We start from the raw sequence: 12,165 nt of genomic DNA, 5'->3' as shown, positions 1-12,165 counted from the left end.
ATAATAGCCTGCTAATTATAAGAAAGAAGATTTAAAAATTGGCATATAAAAACATTTTTATAAATATATCCATTTGGGAGTAATGTTTCTTATTCCTGATGTTGGCTCTTCACTAATTCAGTGAGTAATGAAGGAAAAGTATTAAAACTACACAGTGAATTAACAAACAGAATCAATGGCACTAGCTTCCTATTTTATCTAGCTTTTAAAAATTAGGTAGATTCAAATTAATGAGTAGACTGAATATACTATTTTGCTGGACATTGAAGCAAAGTGCTCATTTTTTTTCCCTCAAAAAATACTGTATGGTTTGTAGCCTGAAAATTACAGAAGCAGATCAAAGCTAGACCATTGTAGCTTGGATTCAAGTCTCTGCCAAACACTGGCTAGAGAGGGTGATGGGGGCTGAAAACTGGATTGTCTCAAACACCAAGAAAAAGATAAATAAGAAAAATGGTTTCGATGTTATGATATTTTATCCAGTATCTCGATGCATCAGTTTGCTTGCTCATATGGGAACAGCCAGTAGTGGTGATGAAAGTTATTAGAAGTAGTTTAAAAAAAAAAAAAAAAAACACATGGGGTTTGGGGGATGGGTCACTCATCTTTGATGAACGTGGCCTCTTGTTACTGCTTAATAGCTAGAATGCTTTAGAATTCTATGTTGAAAATAAGTGTTGTTGTTCAGTTATGCTGTCATTGTCAATTCCCTGACAGTCCACTAAGGTAAATGGCCCTCCGGGGACAAAGAAGACACTCAATCTTGTAAGCATAGAAGTTAGCCACATATAGGCTATAGCGTCACTGAACTAAAAAAAAAATCTTACAGGCTTAGCAAATTCATCCCCCTGCTTCAGGACCTCTGCTGTAGCACAAGAATCTTCTACTTCAAAAATAGAAGGAAATAAAAGAAACACTCAGTTGCTCCACCGTGATGATAATAAACCTTGTATTTTGATAATTGTATCTTGTAGCTATGAGCATATAATTGTCACAGTTTCTGTATAGTTATGAAAGACTTACTTCCCCCCTTTTTAAAAGTAGAGGAAGAAGCCCTTTCTAACCCTGGTTCCACAGAACACCTGTTGCACATGCCACTGAGTCTTGAGCTTAGCTGCTATGTCCTGCTCACAGGCTGAGCCGTCTGCCCCTTCTTTCTCATGCCAGCCAGTATCATGTGTCGGAGATGAATATATCGGTGCTGATGTCAGACAATCACATAATACCAAGGGAAACAAGGCCAGCCAGAATGTCTCTACATTTTCAGAAAAGAAAACTAAAGCAAAATGGCCAGAAGATATCTTCCAAATTTTGAATATTGTCATTGAAATTCAAAGTCTCAGATAAAGTTAGAAACTCTGAGGTCAGGTGGCAAGACTCTGCAATTAAGTTAAATATTTTTTGGCCTGTAATTTTTTTTCAAAATCTAGTCATCTCAACTTGTAAAAAGGGTATAGTTTCATGAGGGAAGGAAATACATTTTTTTTAATAAATTTATTTATTTTATTTATTTATTTATTTATTTATTTTTGGCTGTGTTGGGTCTTCGTTGCTGCACACAGGCTTTCTCTAGTTTTGGCGAGCGGGGGCTTCTCTTCGTTGCATTGTACGTGCTTCTCACTGCGGTGGCTTCTCTTGTTGCAGAGCACGGGCTCTAGGCGCACGGGCTTCAGTAGTTGTGGCACGAGGGCTCAGTATTTGTGGCTCTCGGGCTCTAGAGTGCAGGCTCAGTAGTTGTGGCGCACAGGCTTAGTTGCTCCGTGGCATGTGGGATCTTCCCGGACCAGGGATCGAACCCGTGTCCCCTGCATTGGCAGGCAGATTCTTAACCACTGTGCCACCAGGGAAGTCCTGGGAAGGAAGTAAATTTGGCATTTATTGTGTTCTTATAAATACCAAGAGACCAAAGAGCTCTCAGCTCGATCATAAAGTATAGCATCTTTCCCATCCACTCCCTGCACTGTACCTCTCCCTCATCCCACCATCCAGTGAGTCATCAAATCTTACCAACTTTGCCTCGAAGGTATTTCCTAAAGCTAATCCTTTCTCTCCATTACTATCCCACTGCCCTGGTTCAGGGTTATAGCAACACTCCAGAACTATTTCCAGAGATCCCTAATTCATCTCCCAGCTTCACACTGCATCCCACTCCAGTCTCCTCGTGACTCATTAGTCTTTATCAAAACCTTAAACTAATTGTAGGTCATCGTTCAGATACTCAAAATCCAGCCATGGTTTCCCAGCTCTTTCAGAATTAACCATGAGCCTCTTATCTCTGGCCCATCCCTACTCTCCAGTCTTCAACCTTCTTACCTTCTGCCACTGCCATCAAAAATCCTGCACTCCACCTCTAATAATAGCAAACATTTAAATTGCTCTTACTATGTGACTTACAAAAATTAACTCATCTTTTTGCATAGCAGCCCTTTAACGTATATATTCATATTAATGCCCTTCCTATAGTTGGGGGAACTGAGGCACAGAGAGGTTAAGTAATGGCTCAAGGTGGAACCTAGGCAGTCTGTCTCCAGAGTCCATGCTCTTAACTGCATTGTGCTGCCACTTTCCAAACAGTGTCAAGGCTTCCTGCCTTTGTGTATGTGTTCCTAGAACTCTCCTGCTTCATGCTGCTGAGCACCGCTTGTCATCCCTCAGAATTCAGTTCAACCATTCAGGAAATCCTTTCCTGACTCTTCCAAAAGGAATTATGCACCTCTCCTTGATTCTCTCTTGGCAGCCTGTGCCTACATTATTTATTTCCTTGCATTGTAATTGCAATATCTAGGCACACATCTCTCTCCTGGACATTCATCCCTCTAGGGGCAAACTGTGTCCTATTCAGTTTGTATTCCCAGCTCAAGAAATAAGTGAGAGGACATGGCAGATATTCAGTAAATTTTTGTTAGCTGAATAAAGGAAAAGTTGATCTTCTAGACGTAAATTTGTAATACTGTTTATGTGAAAAAAAGAAAGAACACTTCAAAGGAATAATGTAATTTTAAATACAAAAAGATACACCCTTGATCTGTAATTCACGAAAATAATGTATTCTTCTGATACTGTGTATAATGAATAGTGCATTAATTATTTAATTAAATGGCTGAGCACTATTGACCAATGAAGTTTTACTAACTTTAACTTACTTAATGGAAAACCTAAAGAGCTGATATACAGCAGTAAATGAAATGGAGGTTGGTACCTCAGACCATCACAAATTCCCTCTTAAAATAGTGACCCTCTTATTGCTTAAGTTGAAGTCATTTCAGAGATGAAGGCAAGTGGTGATAAAGAAGAAACAGGATGGGGTTGTGCTCTTGATGTAAGGGAAACATACAGCAAGTCATTATAATACATTAGTAATAGTGACACTTGTAGGTTTCAGTTGACAGTTATTCATCCACTATTTAATCCTTTCCTTTCAAGAGACAAAATGAAAAGTCACTGCTTTTAAAATTACATTTTGTCATATCTCCGTACATTAAAGCTTTTAACATGCTAATCTTAGTGGTTACAGATGATTTTAAGATCAGGTTCAACTGAATTTTTGTTAGATTTAATAGAAATAATCGTTAGCACAGCCATGCCTTGTGTTGGATTATTCACTTCCCTCTTGGTACCCTTTGTTTTCACTTTGATAACATAGTTGCTTTTTTATTGAGTCAAAAGTACCAGTATGCTCAAGGATATACTGTTTCCTGATTGAGACCAAAAAAAGGGAGGTGGGGGGAGCAGAAAAAACCCTTTAGGAACCTCTTTGAAAATTTAGGAGAATTCTACAGTCTACATAGCTATTTGACAATAAGGCGAAGGATATTTATGTATATTGATTAATAATTTTAATTGGCATTTATAGTAAATATAATTTTATATAAAAAGAAACTAACAGCTGTTTCCTTATTTTGATGTTTATTGTTTACTATTTTATGCATTTGGTTGTCAAGCACTGTCACTTCTGGAATGCTTAATTTATATCAGCTAAATACATGGAGACTTGGTGGTGGCAGTGTACTTGCTGTGGATAAACCACTGAGCGGTGGCTGAGTAAGGAGACCTGGCTTCCAGACTCTGAAAAGACTCCATCCAGTTAAGACTTTGGGTCATAACTTTGAGCCTCTGAACTTAGTACTCACATTAAGGATAAGACACAAAAGTCTTTAAAGTCCATTTACATGCAGTGTTTTATGATCATATAATCACAAAACTTTCCTAACATGAGTTTTTTGTAATTCATTTAGCATTGGAAAAGAAAAATTTAGCATATTATAAAATAGAGCTAAATGAGAAGAGGAAAAGGTCATACAATGTTTAATTATTCTATACCAGTACTATTGCTTTGCAAGTATTTGTTTTTGAGAATACTTATCAAAAATTTCTTGGCTGACTTTCTTATCAACCAAACAGACTTCTCTGCAATTCTTGCTCAATGATTTAAACTATCAGTGAAGTGGTTAAAAATTCAGTTTAAAAGTATTGGCTTTAACAAGTTTATATTTGTGTTGTCTAACAAAACACAAATGCAGAATGCAATATTCAAGAAAAGGAGATTGATACCATTTAGTTACTCTCAAATAAGAAAACTTTTTTGTTAGTATAAAAATATAATTTTATATTACTTTTAAAAAAATTGTTAGGCAGCCAGTGAAAAAAATCTGAATTAATAGTTGGATTCTTTTAAAGTATTATGTTAGTTTAAATTGTCCTGAATAAAAATTCTGAACTCATTTGCAGTTTTATCTTGGGAGTTCACCCAAAACATAAATAAAGATCCAACAGCATTGCTTTATTATTATCTATGCAATTAAGTAACAATGATATTTTTAACCCAAACCAAGGTTATCTAGATTTATTAAAAGGAAAAAAAATACTGTCCTCTAGTTGGAGAATCTACAGCACGTGATAATCAGCCACTGCCAAGAAAATCAGTGTCCACTTCCCGTGTACAAGACCTGGAAGATGATAGGTAAAGCACTACCTTGACACCATTCTCTAGGGGTCAACGTTGAAGTGGGAGAGGCAGGTCAAAGAGGAGACAGATGAATGTTACAGGCTAAGTCAGGGCACCATCTGCTTTCAACCCTTTTGGTTTGACTTAAGGAGTTTGATTTCCAGAGGGAAAAACAAAATTTCAAATTATAACTTCCCTAGAGAGTGTTTCAGCAGATTTTAGAGCCTTTTGCATATCATGATTTCTGACCTCACAAGTTGTATTCCTTTTTATCACCTGTCTTTCTATTATATTCAGCAAAGCAATGTGAAAATTGGTCTCTTCACTCATATCCCCTTGATTTAACCTAAGAGTGTGATTGATAATAAAACTTAGGTCTTTTTAATATTAACTCAAGAAGTTAACATTTCCCTCTAAAATATTAGTTTTACTCAACATTTGTCTTTTTTCTCTTAGCATTTTTCTTTGTCCTCGCACAGTGTTGGTTTCTCTCTTTCCTGTTTTTGACATCGCCATAAGATTTTATTTGGAGATAATACAGAAGGAAAAGCTCTTTTCAAAATCATTAGTGATATGAAACTGTACATCAATAGACAGCAGATCCTGACGGAGGGATGTGGTTAAAAAAACCCCTCTTGGAAATCAATGTTTTACCTACCAGGGACTTTTCGGGGCTTCAAAGCTGTCAGCCAAGAGTATAATTTGCTGTTTTTAGACAAACCTTTGCCAGTCTTAAATTTTAGTTAGACTTATATAGAATCTTTCACTTGAATTTCAATTCTAAGAGTGTATAGTCATGAAACAGTCTCATATTTGAAAGATCAAATCAGATATATTCCTTTAGTTAACTTTCTACTAAAGGAAACTATATTGTACCAAAACCTTGGCTAAACAGTTTCAATTTATCATCTATAGATGTGTCCATAGGGTGCTAAGTATTCACTAGGTTTATTTATTATTGCTCCATTTCAGTTATTTTAACTGAACTTAATATCTACTTAGTAACTGTCTTACTAAACACTATGCCCTCCTTTCACGATTTTTTGACCTTAGAATCCACTTACAACCTCTAGTTATGGCAAAGAACGGATTTGTCGTATTTGTAGTGTGAGGGGGAAAAAAATCCCTGCTATATTAGGTTATTATAATATAGTAATAATAGCAAATCTAAAGCTGTGGTCAATTTACATATTCAAACATGATAACATTAATTTACATAACAATCATGGAAAAGAAACCTTTAGTATTAAGCAACTCAGAGAAAACTGTGAAATCATGGAGCAAAATTTTTGCTCAAGCAGTAATTTGGGAAAATATTCTGGAGGCAGATATTCAGAATAATAAAATCACCAAGAAAAATACATGATATACAAGTTACTTTAGAGATGACATCACCCTTGGAAAGTCTGTGAATTCCCATTTTGCAGGATTGTTGGTGAAAATTAAATGAGATCATCAATACAAGGCAGCACCTAGCACAGTTTCTGCCCTAGAGTAAGTGCTTGTTAATAAATGTTGGCTCTTGCTAGTATAATAATTATCTATATTCTTGACTTCCTAAGCAAAAAATAAAGCTTAGTTTAATCTAGTCCCAGTAATATTTATTAAATGTGCAAGGTGTGAGTAGTGCACTAGTAGGCCTCACAGAGATGCCTGCCGCGGCCCCTACCCTCAAGGGTGGGAGTAGAGAGGAGATATTAATAAATCTGAGGCAGAAAGGGAGCGCAGTGCGATGCAGTGCAACACATTTCATTTGAACATTATCATCTTCTGATGTGTTTGCAGCAGTTGTGTAAATGTTAAAACCACAAGTAATTATTCTTTCTCTTCTGTCACGTTCTCTCTAATTTGAACTGTCTCAATATTTTTGTTTATAAAAATGACTGAAAGAATGAACAATTGTGTCAATAATGAAGACACCCCCTCATTTTTTAGTAAAGAGACAGCCCCCAAATCGCAAGAAGTGAACAATTAAGTGAGTCATAAATCTATCATTCATTGTTAAGTGGAACTTTTTTTAAGATAGCAAGGTTCCATGTCATTTTTGTGGTGCGATGAAAAACTATCCCTTCAGTAAGTCAGTACTGAGAACAGAACGATAGAGTGCCTTTGTGCATGGGAAACATCAAATTGTCGATTTCTTTCTTATTTGCAAGTGGAGCCTTTATTCCAAGAGAAGGAACAATTCAAGGATGCATTCTAAATCTGAAACATCTGGCTTTTGTAATAATGTAGTGGAAGCAGCTTGTGCTTTGGATTCAAATCAGAGCTCTCCCACTTACTGACAAGTCTCAGAAACTCCCGGAACCTCAGTTTCCTCATCTGTCACAAATTGGGATGATAATGCCTGACCCACATGACTTTCAGGAAAAATGAAAGTGGTCTGCCAACACAAACCGGCTTTGTAACACAGACTCCAATCTTTAGGAAAACAACTCAGTAATAAGTAAAAATTCTTTACGTCTGCCTCACAATCCAGAGCCCATTGTATGTGCTGAATGTTTAAAGTTCTAGTTGGCAGATAGACTTAATTTCACAAAAGATACTAAACAAAACACATCTAAGAAACATCAAGGACAAATGGGGTAAGTAGGAAATCCACGAAGGCATGGTTCAGCATCAGGGTGACATGGTCAAGCAGAAGAGACAAGTCTCTTTTTAGAACGTCTGCTGCCCTCTAACTGGTATAGCCAAGAATAGTCTTGGCTCGGGTGTATTCTTGGGGTATTTTCTAAGAATACACCACAAAAGGCACTGAGGTTTCACAGGAGTTTCTTCTTAGTCTAACATTATGCGTTATTATATTATTTCCCTGAGAAACCCCCCGATAGATTGGAGACTTGATTTTATTTTTAAGAATCTGTAATCAGGAGTCTTAAGCTGGATAAGAATCAGAAATCTGATTTGCCCCCATTCTGCAGTAGGCATATTGAAATTTTCATCATTCCCAGATTTCTGACCTCCAAATGTTTTGTGGTTGCCTTTTCCCTTAGAGCCATCTCATGAAAAAGATCTCCTTTCCCCTCAAAAAAAAAAAAAAAAAATACTGATTGTGATTTACAACAGCTGAATAACTTATAGTTGGTAGTGCTTTTAACAGTGTTTCAGGCATTCAGGGCAAAGTGAATATAAGACTAAAGTCTAGAAGGTCATAATTTTTTCCCACTAAAAACTATTTTAGGTGTGTTGCTTCCAGTAGAACAGTGGGTTGTATGAGCAATTTTACTATGTACAAATAAAATTACATGAAAAGCCGTAGGTTTATTTGAGACACAAAACCAATGTCCTGATATTGGAAACTAACTTACCTTAAAACTTTTAAAAAGTCAAATGTAAAATTAATTGATAGTAGTGAACGTTATCATATATGTAACATCTCTAGTTTAACAAGACTGTATGCTGTAAATATTTTAAAAATTGTTCTGTTGAAAGAAAAAAAAAACCTTAAGTGGGCAAAGCATTTTGCTGAAGTAAAAACAGAAAATCAATACATCAGAGGTTCAGCTGTATGTTCAGCTTAATGTTTTCCTGTGGCAGTTTGCTCCAAATTTCCAAAAATAAGATACCATTAACAAAGTACTAAACAAAGTAATTTCTATAACCTGTGTATGAGAAATTATTTTCCAGATATCTAATAGTGGATACTATAAAATACTGGGCGTTTCCCTATCATGTTGAGTGGTTCTGATGAAGCTGGTCTCTTAAATAGACAGTAGGTAGGTAAACATCCTTACCCTCTATTACAGGGGAGAAGATTATTGACTAAAGTATTACAAAATCTACCTTTAAAAGCATACTTAATCATCCACTCAGAATAGCACGCTGAAAGTTAAACAGCTGCTCTGGCATTTAGTGTAGCTGAACCCAATATTTCCTATTTGTAAATATTTATTTATCCAGAAGGAGACTAGAGATATGGTTTGGAACATCACCATTCTGTGCCCCTTATGTAAGTCCAGTGTCTTTTGAACCAGAATTGCTATTTTTGATGCCCAGGTTGACCATGTTCCACATCACTGCTGACTTAGGAGGCCCTTTGAGTCTCATGTCCCTGGTCTCACCCTTTGTTTCCTCTCTTCCTTTGTGTTCCTGTAATTTTAGGATGAGGTTTGACAGAGAAGGGTTTTCAAAATCTCAGAGTATGACCAGTTCCCAGGAGCAGGGCCATGTTGTGCTTCAGAGCATGGACTCTGGACACATTGCTGGGTTCAAACCATGGCTCAGCTGATAGCTGTTTCACGTTGGGCAAGTTACTGGACCTCTCTGTTCTTCAGTTTTCTCTTTATGTAACACAGGGATACTCTTAGCACCTCACAGGGTTGTTGTTTTGAGGATTAAAGGTGTTTTATATCCAGGTATAATAACAAAACATTGCATAGGTGCCTGTACTGTTCTGGGTACTTAAGATGCATGCTTGATGTTGTTAATACTATTGGTAATTAGTACTATATAAAATGCTTGCTGTTGTTAATATTGCATGGTCGTGTTGGTGAGCTGCCTTGGGAGAGTAGGTGGGAGTCTCTGATTCAGATGACTTTTATGCTTCTCTAATACTAATGAAATCATTACTTAGCGTGTGAAAACCAAGGCTCAGTATAGTTGAAGGAACTCTAATGGAGACCTCATGACTAGGAACTGGATTTATCTACTTAATCCTCCTTTGTCCTCGATGCCCATCTGCCTTGTAAATCTTCCCAACTCTGCTGCCTCATTCAGACCTCATTCCTCATGTGTTCCCTGGCAGATGTGTCCTAACTAGCTTCCTTATAACCGTCTAACTCTGTAATGTATCCTTTCCACTGCCACTATTGCTATTTTCCCAATACACAGCTAACGATGCCACTTCCTACTCACAAACAACTTTGGCTGTTCATTTTCTATGGTATAAAGTTTAGTAAAAGTTTATTATAAAGTCTACAGTAGAAAGTTAACATGATCTGAGAGGCTTGTGTTGGCCTAGCCTACTTTTTCAACTTCTGAAAACTGCATCCTCTGAAATGATCTATATTTCACCTTCATAGGAATACTCATCCTTCTCAAACACAGTCGTGACTCTGAGATCTGTCATGAATTCCCTCTCTCCAGGAAGTCTCTCTCTGAACCACCTAATAAAATCCTGTGCACTCTTAATTGCCACCCTTCTACCATTCTTTTTCCTAGGATATCATGCAGCCCGTCTTTTGGTAGAAAGTTCTGTATGAGTAAATTATTATTGAAATTCATCTTGATATAGAGACAACCTATGGCTGTAAACACTTGACAGTGTAGAAGAAAAGATCCAGCATCTCAGAGTTTTTTTTCATTAGGGAAAATTTCTACTTTGAGTCTACTGCTTGCAGTTAGCTAAGGTAATGTGCTTTGAAATGATTAACAGGTGCAGTAGATGAAAAAGAAGCTTTAATTAACTCTCTATTAACAAATTTAGTAGGTGGGCACTTGCATGATTTTCTGACTTTTATATTATATGGTTGATAAACAGTTTGTCTCAATGGTGTACTTGGTCATCAGTGTGTAATCATTATCTGAAATAGAAAATGTTCTCAAGTAGCATAAAGAGGAGAGACCCTTGATGTTTGAAATTAGCAAGTTACACATTATGTTTTCAGTTCTCATCCCACATTCCCTCCGTAACTTGACTTTTAGTCCCGTTCCTGAATAATTCTAATTTTTCCAGCATAATCTGCATATGTGTTTTGTGAGCATTTGAAACCCTTAACGGACTAGTGCTCTGTGTAGTATTAGCCTCTAATTATGCAGGATTTTGGAGGAGAGCGAGTTCAAGGTGGGCTGAGGTTGACTGAAAGGTATCATGAAAGCACTGGGCCTTTGCCGATCCTTAAAAATGAATTTGAATTAAACAGGAAATCAAACACTGCCAGTTATTGAACTGCTAGAGCAAAGACTCAGGCTTATTCAGAGGATGGTGAGCTTGGCTGTGGCCACTGGAAATTAGGTTAGATAGACAGAGTGGGTCAAACTATGCACAGTTTGGAGAGCCAAGCCAGGGCACTGACCCACTAGTGTTAAATATGATTTGAAAAAGGAACATGAGAGAAGCAACACTTGAGAAAGATTTTTAAAGAAAATCTTGGGAGTGTACATTAGGTTTATTATAACACATATGCACAAAAATTTGCATACAGCTTCAAGGAGCTCACAATCTTCCTGCAGCCCATCTTAAGGCCTGGTGAAGAATCCTTCAACTAGAGACGAGGAACCCAAACGGGGGGTTATGGAAAGACCTAGTCAAATGGCAACAAAAGCCTAAATTAGGATGGTGGCAATGGAAATGGAGAGAGACATTTTTGAAGAAAAGTTAGCAAGATTTGGTAACTAATTGGATATGGAGTTGGAAGAGGAAGTGGGAATGAATAGTCAAAGATGACGACTTGAGAGACTACAAAAACAGATTGTGCCAATGAAAAAATTAGCCTTGGTCCATGAGGACTAGTTTCTGTTTTGTGCTTATTAGATTTATATTCTTGTATTTATAATTGAAAGTCCAGGAGAGAAAAAAAAAAAGTGATGTGAAAAGACTCATAATGTCTAAACATCCAAATAAGAGAAAGTTTCAGAACTTCGGGCTCAAAGAGAGCTACATACTCAATGAGCTCTGTGAGACAAGGCAAAATGTCCTCCTCACAACATCTTAAGCCAGGAATATGTTCTTTGAATTTACAACTTCTTAAAATAGGAGTCAATTTAAAAGAAAAAAAAAGAAAAAGCAGCAAGTGTTTTCAAGTTAACTGGAAAGAAAAAAATTTTTTTCTCCTAACACCACATTTGAAGTTTTGTGTATTTACACTAGTTTTAATATGAGTGTTTAGAAACTTGTAACCAAGAGAGGTAGATTCTATTATCCTTTATGCAAATTGTATCATGAATGCTTAAATTGTTTTATGTGAAACAATATTTTTAATCAAACGAAACGATAAAACAAACGAACTCTAAAGTTGGTCTGTTCTTCGTTTTCTTATAATCTATAATCAGGAAATCCATTCACTCATGCTTTATAATTTTGGGGCTTTTAAGTGGTCAGGGGAATGTGACATCTGCATGCAGTCACATCCAAATTGATAATTGTCCCAGGCGGAGGGTAATTTTAAAACATGAAGAAAGGTGGAATCTGTATCTCAGAAGGTTATTGAAGGGTGGCGGTTCCCACCTCCCGACCCCTGACTTTGAAAGAGGCTGTTCTTTTGGGCGAACTCATCTTAAGG

General features: G+C 36.8%; 1 protein-coding gene across 9 annotated transcripts in view; it reads left to right on the top strand.

Moving 5' to 3' along the window:
• MEF2C (myocyte enhancer factor 2C) overlaps positions 1-12,165 on the top strand; it is a 146,203-nt gene that overhangs the window by 116,973 nt on the left and 17,065 nt on the right. The gene's annotated exons all lie outside the window — the stretch shown is intronic.

This window comes from Eubalaena glacialis, chromosome 4 (assembly GCF_028564815.1).
Source record: "Eubalaena glacialis isolate mEubGla1 chromosome 4, mEubGla1.1.hap2.+ XY, whole genome shotgun sequence".
Taxonomy (NCBI): domain Eukaryota; kingdom Metazoa; phylum Chordata; class Mammalia; order Artiodactyla; family Balaenidae; genus Eubalaena; species Eubalaena glacialis.
The sequence above is the reverse complement of the archived record's forward strand: the minus strand, read 5'-3'. Positions and strand labels throughout refer to the sequence as shown.